Raw genomic sequence first — 13,896 nt, 5'->3', positions numbered from 1 at the left:
ATGAGTGCTTTTTAGCAGGCCTTGTATGCGCTCGTCTCAGCATTCTGTCTGATTTCCTTATTCATCTTCTTAATGATTTTCTATAGAGACTGAGAGCTGGGGGAAGCTGAAAAGCCGCATGTTGTTTTTGGCTATTCTCCTCGCTAAGCTCGAGGTTTTCTGATCTGGATTTGAATATTTATGACAGAAAATAATGAGGGTTATAAAAATAAGTCCCCGCAGAGCCGAGCTGTAAGTTATAGGGGTAAACAATAACTCCTGTATCAAAGGAGCAGGGCGGTGGTGGCCGTTTGGTTGTCTGATGTCTGTAAAGCACTGACTAGCTTTCAGGCCGGTTCCAATTCAAGAGCTTCTCTTTACGAGCACCCAAAATTGAGTTTTGTTCCAGCGCCAAACAAAAAAGATGTGCCACTGAGGTGAGATCGCTTGACTGGTTTCAAATATAGTTTCACTGGCTTTGACACTGAAACAAGTGACGGGATGTGTAAGTGACAGCTACCCCTTCAGCTTTAACAGCACATCTTGAACTTGATCCAACAAACATGCTGGTTTGCATTTGAAACACTTTGCCTTCCATTTGACGGTTATTTTTATTTACTTGTTTTTTAAGACGGCTGTTAAGATTGATTTATTTTGTTGTTATTTATTTATTTGACTTTTTCAGACAGTCTGCAGAGTTGACTAACCTACCCTGCTGTTGTTCAATACTAAGCCATATGTTTCATTTGAGGGGGGGTCAGATGATCTGATTGTACGCTACAACTTCTGCTGTTTAATAAAATGCTCATCCATCATAATCTACCTTTTCATTATGATATTACTCACATGATCACTAGGAAAGCTTTGGTTTGGCATATTTTTGATTTCTTTCTTTAATACAGTGGATTAGCAATATAGCATTGTCCAAACAAAGAAAGTGTGCCTCTCCTCGCTCGTGGTGTACGACACACACATACACGCTCTGGAACAATAATCCCACACTGGGGGGTAAAGGCCTGTTGTATTTCAGGTTGAAAAAAAAACCCATTGTGATGTTCAAAGGGATGTCACAGAGGCTCGAACCATTGATAAGGTCTAATGTGATGAGGGACTGTAAACTTCATCTTTTATACATGGCGACATAATGCGAAAGGTCATTTTATCTTAATCCTCAAATCGGCAGCATCCAGGCTCATTGCCCTGTTTCATAAAAGTTAAGCAAAGAAATAATCTCAGAGTCCATTCTGAAGAAGGTCCTTTATTATCTTCTCCACATGGTCCAATCAGAAGACATCATTAGACTGCGTTACCGATGGACTGTAAGGAATGATTATTTTTTTCTTTCTAATCGCCTCCGATCGTATCATAGAATCAGCTGGACTCTGGACTCGTGGTGAGAAGCTTTATTATGTCCAGTGATTAATCATCAAATACGGCTTTATCCCACCTCCTCCTACTTGGCTTTGCGCACAAAATACAGAAAGAGCATCTACGCAGTCATGGTACTGTGAAGCAAACTGGCAAAAATAATCTTTCAAATGACAAAATCAGGATGCATGTACAATTTTATAAAAATTTGTTGTGTGTCCACTGTAGTAAATAAAATCACTTGAATCTCAAAACAGCTTTCCTCTCTGAAACAAGTGGAAATGTTGTCAATCCATTGCAGTCAACACATTTGGATTAATTCGAATATATGTTTTAACCTTTTGTAGCTTCAGGATGTGTAAGCACATCATCTTATAGCTATGGCAAATGAAATTGTGTGACACGTGCAAGAAAACTGCAAGGGAAACAAATTGATATTGTACTGATCACTTTTTTGGGTAACTTTCTTGCCGTAACACCAAATAAATTGTGTACCATACACAACTTTATTGTTAAAGTTACTCAGTAGAAAAAATTCACTTTCACTCAGCAACAATGATTCTCCCACAACCCAATAATTCTTCCCCACATTCATACATCTCCCAGATGAGGCCAATGTTTTTGTTGTTGTAACATCATGATTTGTTTTGATTGGCGCTAGATCGGTGTCATTCCTTTAGAGACGGAATTAACGCAGAAACGTTGACTCCCCAAAATAATGAGGACGGATTGCAATCACAGTACAAGCAGAATTCTAAATACCAATGTGGTCAAAGGACTTGCTATTGCAAGTTTGGCATTGTGTTGTTCAGGATCTATTTGTTCTCCACCTAAAGTGTGTCAAATGTAGACAGATAGTTAAATATTTATCCCTTTGACTGCAGTTCATATTAGAGTGTTATTGTTTGTTTCATTTTGTTTCCCAACTCTAATTTGCCATTGGTACAAGACACCCCCACCCACCCGGTATATCGAGCAACCACACATCAACTTGAAGAAAGGTAGAACTCATCCTGTAGCCTTAATTAGACGGAAGTTGTAAACAGGCGCCTTGCCTTTCTTGTACAGATTATCCATAGTTTATGACTGACTGTTTGAAGTTGTAACACATTCCGAATCAGCAGTACTGGAGTAGTGCTCTTATAGGACGTTGTTGTCTTCAATTATTTTCAGTTATATTCCCGTCCGTAACAGGCGGGGGTCATCTATTATTTAAAGATGCAATCGTTGCTGTTTATCTGAAATCCTTAAAACCGGGTTATCTTTTCCCGTACTTTTTTTTTATTATTATTATTATTAAAAGGAACAAAGTGTAATAAAGAGGACTTTCAAATAGATGCTTGTCTCTCTAGTGCCGGAGCTCATCTGCCATTGTGGTGATTTAATACGAATGCTGCCACGTAGCTGCCGAGAGACAAGATCTAACGAGCATCGTGGATGCTTTAGTGTGTACATAAATGGTCGCGCGCAGACACAAGCTGCGGCGAACGCAACGTGGGTAGACATTTAGTTTCGCACAAACAATTACACACACCTCTATCCATATGGCGACGCTAACGATGGTAAACATGAGCGACTGGATTCCTTCATTTTCCATGAAAGAACTGGTGACATTCTTGAGAGAGTACTGAGCAGCATCCATGTCGAAGTTTTCTCATGAGAATTTAGGGTGTTGTATTACACTCGTGAGGAAGTTTATTTAGGAAAGTGAGCCTCCAGAATCAGTAGATAGACTCCATCTAGTTTGTACTCACACAAATGAGTGTCATCCTTTGGACATGCTATGGCATGTTCATGCATTTGAAAGAATGTCACAAAGATACAGTACACATATGAATACAGTGGTAACATAGTAACTACATGAAATACTTCAATTGAATGGACACTTCACATGATGCTTTTTATTGAGTTCACTGCCAGCAAACAGTGCTGTTAATTCATGCTATCGTCAGGGCAAACAAAAATCAGCTCAATGACAGCTTGTATCTGGGAAAAAAAAGTTGGATCACTCATATCTCAAGTGGCCACAGTAATGTTTCATTTTAAGAATAATCTCTTGTAAATAATCTTCACTTTTCATAGCCGAGTACTGTAAAACAGCTCAAAGTCTGCTTTTATTCATCTTTGCCAGTTGAAGTAGAATTATGACTGTACAGATATATCTTTATTTATCAGAATGTTTAATCAGCCCGGCCATTAAAAATTATAATGAGAAATTGTCTGTGCAGTGTGATGGTGCATCAAACAAATTCATACCTCACCACTAAGTCACTAAACCAATGCTCTTATATAACTTGCTGCCAAAACATGCAAGTTGTGAGGCTAATGTTGAGAAGCGACTCCTCCCTCCACTGAAGGAGACAAAGTGCAATCAATAGTGGATATAAGCAGCCATCCAGGGTCAGGAGATCCTCCTGTACAGCAACCACTGCACATCCAGGAGGGTTCCTTATAGATTCTGGGGGACTGACCTCTGACAACCCAGGCAGATAAAGTCAGTGTGGCCACCGTGACCTAAAGCCAATAGGCTAGTGTCCAGTCAGCCTGCTTGTCTCCATAATGAAGTGGTCACTAGTGCCTTTCTGTCACTCAGCAATTACCACAAGAGATATGGAGCCTTAGATAGGAGGGGAATGCACAAAGAGGTCGCGGCCACCGAATAACATTCACAAGTGAAAGGAGCAGTAAAATGACACGTAAACTACTCTAATATGGAGCGCTAATGGCTGTGAGCAAGATGGATCAAAAAGGGTGTGACAACTTCAATGGGACTGCATGTGCATGCTGAAGCGATTACCTGTGTTCACCCTCTCCATATTCATATCCCCTCATATCATTCTCTCCAAAAGCCGTACAGTACTTCATTTAAATCAATAACCCAATGGCGAGAGCACCATTATCAAGCCAAACAAAACATGTTTCAAAAAGATTATACAACCAAATAATGATGATATAAAACTGATGTAACTAGTGCCTCTAGTTTATGGCAAAGCACTACATATGTCTAAATGAAACTCCTCAACTTGATTTAATGCACTTCTTTGACTCCTATATGTCAAGAAGATTTTTACAAAAAATCTAAACATTTAATATGCTAAATGCGGGCCACTTCAAATTGGGATTGGCTCCAGCATGCCCGCGTCCCTCGTGAGCATAAGTGGTTTGGATGATGAATGCAAGAATGAATGTGGGTGGTTGACTGTCTATTGATTGCTTATTTAGATATAGGGAGGCCAAATGGTCTTACCGGTTCTCCGTAAACAATGTTTTTTCTTTGTTAAACAAATACATCTAGTATGTCCTTGCCTATAAAAATGGAGCCTTATTTCATTTGATGACAGCTGTTGTATTGGATCTCATCATGTACTGCAGCTGTAGCTTCGTGTTTTGACAGGCGTACATATGCATATATGTTGACAGCGAGCTGTCTAAATGAACTAAACACAGAGGCTGGGGTCATGCTACCTGCACAAATTGAAGTAGCGCTCATGTCCCATTGACACGGGGTCATATTTACGGAAATCCCCAAAGCCATCCAGCCGCCGCCGTCGGAGACTCTCCGAATTCTTCCGCGCGCTAACTATTTAGTTGTCAATGATTTGCTTAAGTGGAATTGACTTTTATCTGTGGTGTGCTGTGGGGTTGCCACTGGCAATCCAGCATCCCCCTTCCTCGCTGCTCCTGCCTTAGCTTGGTGTCACATGCATCACATTGCCATTGGCAGCTGAGCGAGGCCTAATCAATGGGCCGGGTCAGGGATGGCCCGCGGCGCTGCTGTGGGTGGGCTATTGATCCGACAAACATGCTTCTACAGGTCGCATTGACCAACCTTGAAGTGGCGGCATTGCGAAAGGGAGGCAGACGACAAATTATTGTTGATACTTTGTCAGCCGCAAACTGCTGACGAAACCCTCGTAAAAAATTTTTTTTCTATTGATTAACTACTAATGCACTGTGCCGTCTTTATTTATGATGGCTCGGGGGTCATTGTTTGAATTGATATTCAAACAAAGAGCATTAAGAAAGGCTGAGTGCACATTACAATCGGAGAAGCCAAGTCGAGTCTTTCTTTGTCACTCTTTCAGACCTGTGGCCAATGAGCACAAAGTCAAGTTATTTTTGACGCAATTTTAAACGCTGCTCCCTGAGCTCCTTATCAGCGACACAATAAGAACTCTTGGGAACAATTAAACGCGGGTTTTAACTTGAGTCGCAACCACAGAGGTAAAAATAATCACGCAATGTTTCCAAATGGAAGTGACTTCAAAAGAGCGATTCACTTATCACAAAGTGTGTGCCTCTCCCTCCTGTATTCCCCCCACTAAATCTGTTGCTGAGGAACTATTGGAACACATGACAAGCATATTTACCCGGCTTCACAAACCGGGCCCAATGTGAAATTCAAAGTCTTTTTTTAAGCATTTTTTTTTCCCTCCACTGGAATTGACAGCAGAATAAATACGTATTGTCTCTGAGACTTTGTTGTCATGTGCGAGAGATCCTGTGCAGAGCAGGCAATTATGTATGCTATTACAGGAATATGTCTTGCTCTGCTTACGAGAAAATTAAGTTTCGCCGGAAATATTTGTCATTTCTCCTTTTCAAAGTCGACGGCGGTACGAGGAGAGAAATTAAATATAATCACAAGAATCCGTCTTCCTGTAGTTGCTTACAAATGAATAGAGCTTCATTTTCTAGTCTTAGGAACAGCTGATTAGCTCTTTTACAGAAATGTCTCTCTTGACAACACTGGATTGAATTGCATATTAAACTAAAGTTTGGTCTCTCATTGCAGGTGATGCTTCAGCCTGATTTACTCTTCTTGGACTCGGGAGTCCCTAAAATCCCAGTATAGCTTTGGAAAACCCTGGAAGTACCTGGAATTCTAGGAGTACATCACCAAAATGTTTTCAGGTGCCCAGGCACCAAATTAATAGCTTTACCTTTCGACAATTTTTTTTTTTTTTTTTTTTTAACTACACAACAAAGACAGAAGTGAGGACAGCGGCAATAGCTGCCGGCCGACCCGCCTTGTCCACCGTTGTTTGGACGAGCCTACTGTGACCAGGAGAACGTGACCTTTCTGCCCGCTGGCTTCAAACAGACACTTGAAAAGACAGCGCTGCCAGAGAGGAGTCGGCGTGGGAGGAAGTGAGACCAAAAACTCCATCAGGTAAGGCGATGACCATCCCCTCTCCCTGCTGTCCAAAGCCTGAGCCCTTTATCGTCGTCTGCTGGGCTTTGAAAACATTTATCCTCACTTTCGGTCCTCCTCATTGTTAGCTCCCCTTCTGTGTTCACATACACACTACTGGCTGATAAATGTCTCGCTTTCATCTTCTGCTCAGTTCTTTGTTCCTTTTGGATACTAGACTTTCAATATGTGGACATTGTTTGGCTAATAGAGCATCTCTCTGGGTTCTGTACTGGACCCTTGCAGTGTCTGCTTATCAAAAGCCGCACGGGCTACAAGCTGGTACACGCACTCACAGGTCTTGTCGGTGTTACGTTGTCGGATGATTGAAATACATATCATAGATTCACAGCAACACACATCACCCGAACAACCTAATGAGATCCGGTCCAAGAGATGTATTGAAAATTCTGCCATCACATATGTAATCATTCGGTGTGATAACTGACATTGACTGGCACTGTCAGGTGAATTTATTCAACAATGTGTTTGTCTATGCAGCTGTAGTTTGCAGTGGTATAGACCTGCAGTCTATTTTACCTACAGTGTATATAAAAAAACTCTACATCATACCCGTTTAAATGACAGGTTTTTGTGATTAAAAAAAACAACTTGTCTCCATCATTAATGTGACTGGTGACAGTACAAATCAATTGAAATCCCCAAAATAAATCTGCTTGTGAGGGGAAATACAAGCTGTACAAGTGTATACACATACATTTATAGATGAGCATGTGGCTGTGTTGAGAATTAAAGTAAATAAGGGTCAGCGCACATTCACCACCATTTTAAGTTCTTCTGAATAACCTCAAATACAATTCAATTGTTCTAATAGGCTCTTCCTGACAATATTTGTTTCCTAACATAAGCCTTAAGGTTTCGTGAAAAAGCTTTGGAAGGACATCTCGGTCTCATTTTTATAACACACAAATTCAGCTTTTGAACTAGGGTGTGTAGACTTTTTATATCCACTGTGTATTCAACCAGAAGAAAAACAATATTTTGCACGAGTGTCCTGGCCAAAAGAAGCGGTAATTCAAAGAACAAGGATAAAACAGCATAAATATTCAGGAAAAAGGGGTAAAGGCCTTTTCACACTGCACTTAATAGGACCCCTTATTATTTAGGGGGCAGCAGTCCCATGCCAGGGGACATGTTAATTAGAATACAATATTATGCAGAGGTATTCTTATTACAGTTTCATAGACAATTTATACTATTTATAGTCACCGAGGAGGGTGTGTCTAAAATATTCTCTTCTTCCATGGGGGGCATAACAGAAAATAATAGATAATAATAAATAATGACAATAAAGCACTGGTTTAAACAAATATAATATGTACATTGCCTTGACTTTGGCAAAATCCAAGTTAGCCATTGCGATTGTTATGTGCAGTATGGGCTTCATAGCACGTAGCTCTAAACTATTTCCATTGTGTGAAGTATTTCCATTCTGGGTGACCGGTCATTTTTATTTAACTTGGTTTCACACGTTGACTTTTATTGTCTGATTTTCAAGTTGTTGCATACGTTGGCAGCACATATTCACTTAAATGACTCAAATGTTGCAGGTGATCTGAACTATAGTATGAGATATTGAAATGTTCTACTTTCTAAAATGAAGTTGTGATTGTTGTTTGTTCTCGGGTAACAACTTGACTTGATTTATCTATTCACTATGAAATTAAACTTTATTCCTTTGTGCTCTGTGAAGCTCAAAGTCAATTTAACGAAATTTGGATAGCTGATATGAGTGGTGGTATTAAAGAAAATGAAGAGGTTTCTCTATCTTGCTGTGCGTCTTCAGACAAGACATTTTGATGAGGCAAAAAATAAGATGCTTGAAATCCTTGAATGCAGAATAGTAGTTATTTTGGAGGTAATTATCAACATCATCTTGGGTATTTATTTTCTTAGAAGTCTCATTTGGGGTCAGCTGATTCACAACAGGGCAGTGGTTATAAAGCAGGAGTTTGGAGCACAGTGTGTGTGTGTGTGTGTTTCTGTGTGCAGGTGTGTGTGTGTTTGTCTGTGTGTGTGTGTGCGTGTGTGTTTGTCTGTGCGTGCGTGCGTGCGTGCGTGCGTGCGTGCGTGCGTGCGTGCGTGCGTGCGTGCGTGCGTGCGTGTCTCCCCCCTAGCCTGTGTGCTGATGGAGCCGCGCACCTCGCCCATGGCTTCGACACTTGCTTATTTTTCATGAGGGCTGCACACTGTTCTCCTGCGTGAGGGCTCGCTCCCTTTGTGGCGGCCCTCCCCCTTTTAGAGGAAAAGACATGCATGATTTCATACATGAAAGATATATATAATTTGACAGCATGGCCTATGCGATACATTTACAATTCTAAAAAGACCACGGTAAAACCCGTTTCCTGTGACCCAAGCCTCCACCTCCATCTTTCTTCTTGAAGAGATGTAGTTTTGCATAGCCAAATGCATAAAAGATAGTGTGTGTGTGTGTGTGTGTATATACGTATATATATTCAAAAAGAAAAAGACAGGTTATGAGTCTTTGTTCATACTTTTCTAAAATGTACAAATGCATGACAGACTGACAGTTTCACTTCACACCTATTTATTCATTAGTGTATCACCTTATATTCACTGAGTAATAGGATAAGCTTTGCTCCAATATTGCTCAGTTATGAACATAACAGCAATTAGGGTTCTGTTAAAAAAAAAAAAAAAAATATATATATATATATATATATATATATATATATATATATATATATATATATATATATATATATATATATATATAAAAGCACATAACTTTGCCTTTAAGTCTGTTCATTTAATGTTACCACATAAATGTCATTAGTTGCTGTGTTTTTACCTCTAAACGGATATTTGAACACAAACAAAGCAGCAAAATACACGTAGACAGAAGAAATAACCATCCGCACAGTCGCAGGCATATATTTGAGTAGTTTCTACAAAAAAATGGTTTCACTACAGCAGCTTACTGAGTCACTTAGTCACACAGTAGTTGGGAAACTATTTTATGTGTGTCTACACGTCTATATTATTCTGCATATGGTGGTCAAACAAGCTATGAAAACAAGCTACAATTAAATAATCATGCACAAACTGTTGAATTATTTAAATCTATTTAAATATACTATCAAGAAAGGGATTGAGTTATAATACTGCCGACTGTTTGCATAACATTTTAAAAAGATTACATCGAGCAAATCAATTTTGAAACAGAGGTATATTGAGACATAGCTTACATATAGTACTAGTTGTGCTATTAATTATAAGCATATTAGACAAGACAGTAGTTTTTTGAGTGTCATGTGTTTTGTGTGATCTCATGTCCCTGGTTTTATCCTCTGAGCTACTATGTAGGAGAATATCACATCACTGTCATTTGACCAGGGGTTGTGTGTGTGTGTGTGCGCGTGCGTGCGTGCGTGCGTGCGTGTGTGTGTGTGTGCGCGCGCGTGACCTTTTCGGGAATTTAGAGACAATTTTTCATGTTGCTATCTTTTTGCCAGCACGAACATCAAAACAACATGGGGGCTCGGCTTGTTGATACTGTGCATAGTTGGCACAAAATTATTCAGCACGCCACACATCTGACGGAATTAAAAGTGCTCGTGCGCTGCCCTTAATGTCTGTCCGTCACACATTTGTGAATGCGTGTTGACACTGTGAAGCCGAGCAGAAAGGAACCTACAAGGCAGGCTTGCTACCACCGAGGTGTGTTTTGATAACCCCAAAACACGTGTGCTCCTGTTAGACACAAGCAAAACTGTACAGGTTACTTGAATTGAATTTCTACCACTCGACCAGGGTCATTCGTTGTTAGCTAGAAAAGATTTGCATTTTTTTCTGGAATGTGCAAGTAGCCTCTTCGTGCCACCATACAATGCTTTCAGGAAGCTGTTTGATGGGTTGTTTTTTGAATAATATTTGCATGGAAACAGAATTTGATGTAGTTTCCTATATAAATGTATGAATATTGTACAATACTGTAATACTGTAACGTTACATGTTTTTTTGTGTGTGTACGCGCATGTGCATGTGTGTGCATGTGTCGTGCAAAAGTAAACACCATCTCTATTAACTTTAACGAGTTAACACCTAAAAATGGAACAGCTCTACTAATCACAAGGTTTTATGGGTCCCTGGAAATGTTGGGGACTGTAAAGGGGGGCCTCTTAACTGAGGGCAAGCCACTTGAAGGACAGCAGCTCCCAGTGACCCTGTCCACCCACCACCTCAGTGTTTGGGTGGGCTCACCTGCCTGCACACTAGCATCACAATTACGAGCACTATCTGTCTAACTACAAAATCCGCCTAGCTAGCTCGCTAGCTATCTTGCTCGCTAGCTATCTAGCTAGCTGTCTACCTGACCTTTGTAATTAGGCTTGTTTCAACCCCGCATTATATTATAACATTGAACACATTTTATAATGTGACAAATAGAGGTTGCTCTGGATGTCGTGTTTAAAATGTGACCCAAGCCGCATTGTAGCAATGACGTGTCAAGCCCACATTCTAGCTACCCTGTGGGTGTCACTAACCTTTTAGAAACTGAGAGCTACCTCGAGGGTGCTGTGATGGGCAACCAGTTTTTAATGCACACTATTGAAATAACACATTTGCTCTAACTACCTTTAATCGTTTTATAATTAATAGTTAATGATGTGAAGACACTGTTCATGTCAATGATTTCTAAAAATGATTATGAAACAGATAAATATCATAAATGGTAGCCTCATTGCTAGAAAATCCCAACGTTCCATCGCTGTAAAGCTATTACTAGAGATGGCCTTTGAGTTATACTGGTCCTTGTGGGCTACCTGGATCCAGCAGGCACCACAAATTGCTGAGCTACAATAGCTGTCTAGTTATCGAGCCAACTAGCTATCCTTCGAGTTTGTTATCTAGCTTGCAAGCTAGCTACAGAGGATACCTGTCCACCTACTTAATTAGGCTCATTTCATCAACTTTAACCCCACATTTTCTTCTTATTTTTTTTTATAAACGTTCTGCCAATACATTTCATAAAGTAAAATGTCGCCCTTATTCAGGAGGTCTTTTGTTCAAAATTTGACCCAAGGCACATCATAGTGATGTCGAGCTCATCCGGGCTGCAATGCAAAATTTAGGTTTGACCCCTGGCAGTAATCCTTGGTCTGTATTTGTCTCATGCAACTCTTCCACATGTCAACTTTCATCTCATCATGCTTTTTTGGAGGGGCTTCTTGACATGAAGGAAAATTACTTTAAGTTTGTATATTCAAGAGCAAAGAGGCATTTTAATGGCTTTGGCATTGTGGCGCGGTGATTATCCTCTGTTCTGTTTGGGTCGACTTACCAGTGTTGCTCCTGCCTAGAGGGCTCATATGGCTCTGATTTGGGAACCCTCCTTCTCAGTGAACCTCTTCCAAGCACATAAAAAAATCACACACGAACGCACACGACCCAAGTCCGAGTCGCGGTCTACAGCTTGCAGGACTTCTTCACATTAATCTGTCAGACAATGTGAAATTATTATTATTCATATTTATTTCTAAAGATGTTTTTGTAAATATTCACACATATTTTATTGAGAAGTCGTTTGTTCCCCCCTGTCCATATTTTTTACGTATAGATTTATTATGTGTGTGCACTGAAAACTGAGATCTGACAGTTCCCAGTTGGCAAAAAAACAAAACAAAACGTCAAAGGCCTTCGTTATAACGTACAAACATGAAGAAAAACAAACCAAAAGAAAACATTTTTACCACCAGTTTTCAGACAATTTTTCATAATATTCTGACACAGTGGGGAGGTGTGATGACGTTGTAAAGGCTGTTCATACACGCGCAACCCCACACGCGCACACGCACGTGCACACCCACTCGCGCACGCACACACGCAAGCACACTTCGTCTTTTTGTGTATATTTTCCGATGTAAAAATAACAAATACAGTCAATCAAAACTAACCTAATTGATTAACATATACAGTTATATAAAAACAGCAAAAATATGACGCTCACGCCACACGCGCGTACAGGCACGCGCACACACACATTTACGCACGCAGACAGAAGCACAGATGTACAATTTTTGAGTTGCTTTATTCGATTTTTAATAGACCAAATTTATAAATTTAAATTATCACAAATGTATAAACCTATAAAACGATATATATATATGTGTGTATATGAGATTTCAAAATATTTACATACCGCACTTAGAGTGATATATATAATATTAGTCCAACGTTCAAAATCTTATTGAATTATGCATAGGGTCATTAATAGGGTGGCGGGACAAATAATGTAGAGAGAGATGAATTGATTGTTTCTTATGTAAATGAGAAAGACTGACCAGACGGCCACTTTTTTTTTTTTTTTTAATCCGAAATCTCAACATCACAACAGCAGAAGGACACGCATCCTGATTTCTCACCTCAAGCTGCACACGCGAATAGACGCTGTCTTGTTCCAAATCATTTTGTGCTTGGAGGCATTTCATGATATGCACATACGTGAAAAACTCTTGGTCCAACGTAATTTTAATATTCATAGAGTAGGCCTATTCACATTAGCATTCATGGTACAAAATAAATGAAATATCAAACAAAATGAATAGCGTTGTAATTAAAATTAAATAATAAAAAACATATGTGCAGTGAAATAATGGAAATTATCACGTGAAATAAGCGAGACACTAAACCAAATATTTAAAATATGGATGGCCAAAGCATCAGTATCACACCCATTCACGACACTCCAGATTTTCACATGTAATATCGAATGCATCCTCTCCTAAAGAAAATAAATAAAACATTTCAAATATATGCCTATAACACAATCTACTTGAATATGACACGTAAACAAGACGATTACAAAGCGTGCATCAATTGAAAAACACTCGTGTATTCAATTCTATGTATAATTTAGGAAACCCAAAGAACTAAAAGGCATGTAGGCTATTGCATGCACTTTTTTAAATATGTAATATTTTTATTTGCAATATGTATTACAACCGCCCCGCCCCCTCCGAAGTCACATTTTAATCAAGTTACGTTAATTTGAAATGAGTCATTTAAAAAGTATATCTGCATGTTACCTAACAGACTAAAAATACTTTCCAATTATTTTCAAACTGATTTACGAATTTATGTAATCTTGGAAATTATACATAAACAAAATTATTAAATTCTACCATTAACGATAGGAGGTGTGCTGCGACAATTTCTTTTCGCTCGCATACGTCATGCATTCATGCTTTCTCGACCCAGTGTTGTTGGTGTTGATGTGTTGTCCATAAGCAAGCCAGAACCGGTCCGACTCTCTCCTATGCGAGAGCCAAGTGCGCAGGTCCGGGGGCTTGTCTCCCGTGGAGCTGCAG

The 13,896-nt window shown here is 39.6% G+C and overlaps 1 protein-coding gene across 2 annotated transcripts in view; it reads left to right on the top strand.

The window, feature by feature from the left end:
* zfhx3b (zinc finger homeobox 3b) overlaps window positions 1-13,896 on the top strand; it is a 260,384-nt gene that overhangs the window by 112,607 nt on the left and 133,881 nt on the right. For both annotated transcript variants that reach the window (XM_049718658.2, XM_049718656.2), the window contains one exon: window positions 6,143-6,520. The gene's annotated coding sequence lies outside the window, so the exon portion shown is untranslated. The remainder of the gene's footprint in view (window positions 1-6,142; window positions 6,521-13,896) is intronic.

This window comes from Syngnathus scovelli, chromosome 4, assembly GCF_024217435.2.
Source record: "Syngnathus scovelli strain Florida chromosome 4, RoL_Ssco_1.2, whole genome shotgun sequence".
Lineage (NCBI taxonomy): Eukaryota > Metazoa > Chordata > Actinopteri > Syngnathiformes > Syngnathidae > Syngnathus > Syngnathus scovelli.
This window is presented reverse-complemented; position numbering and strand designations above follow the sequence as displayed.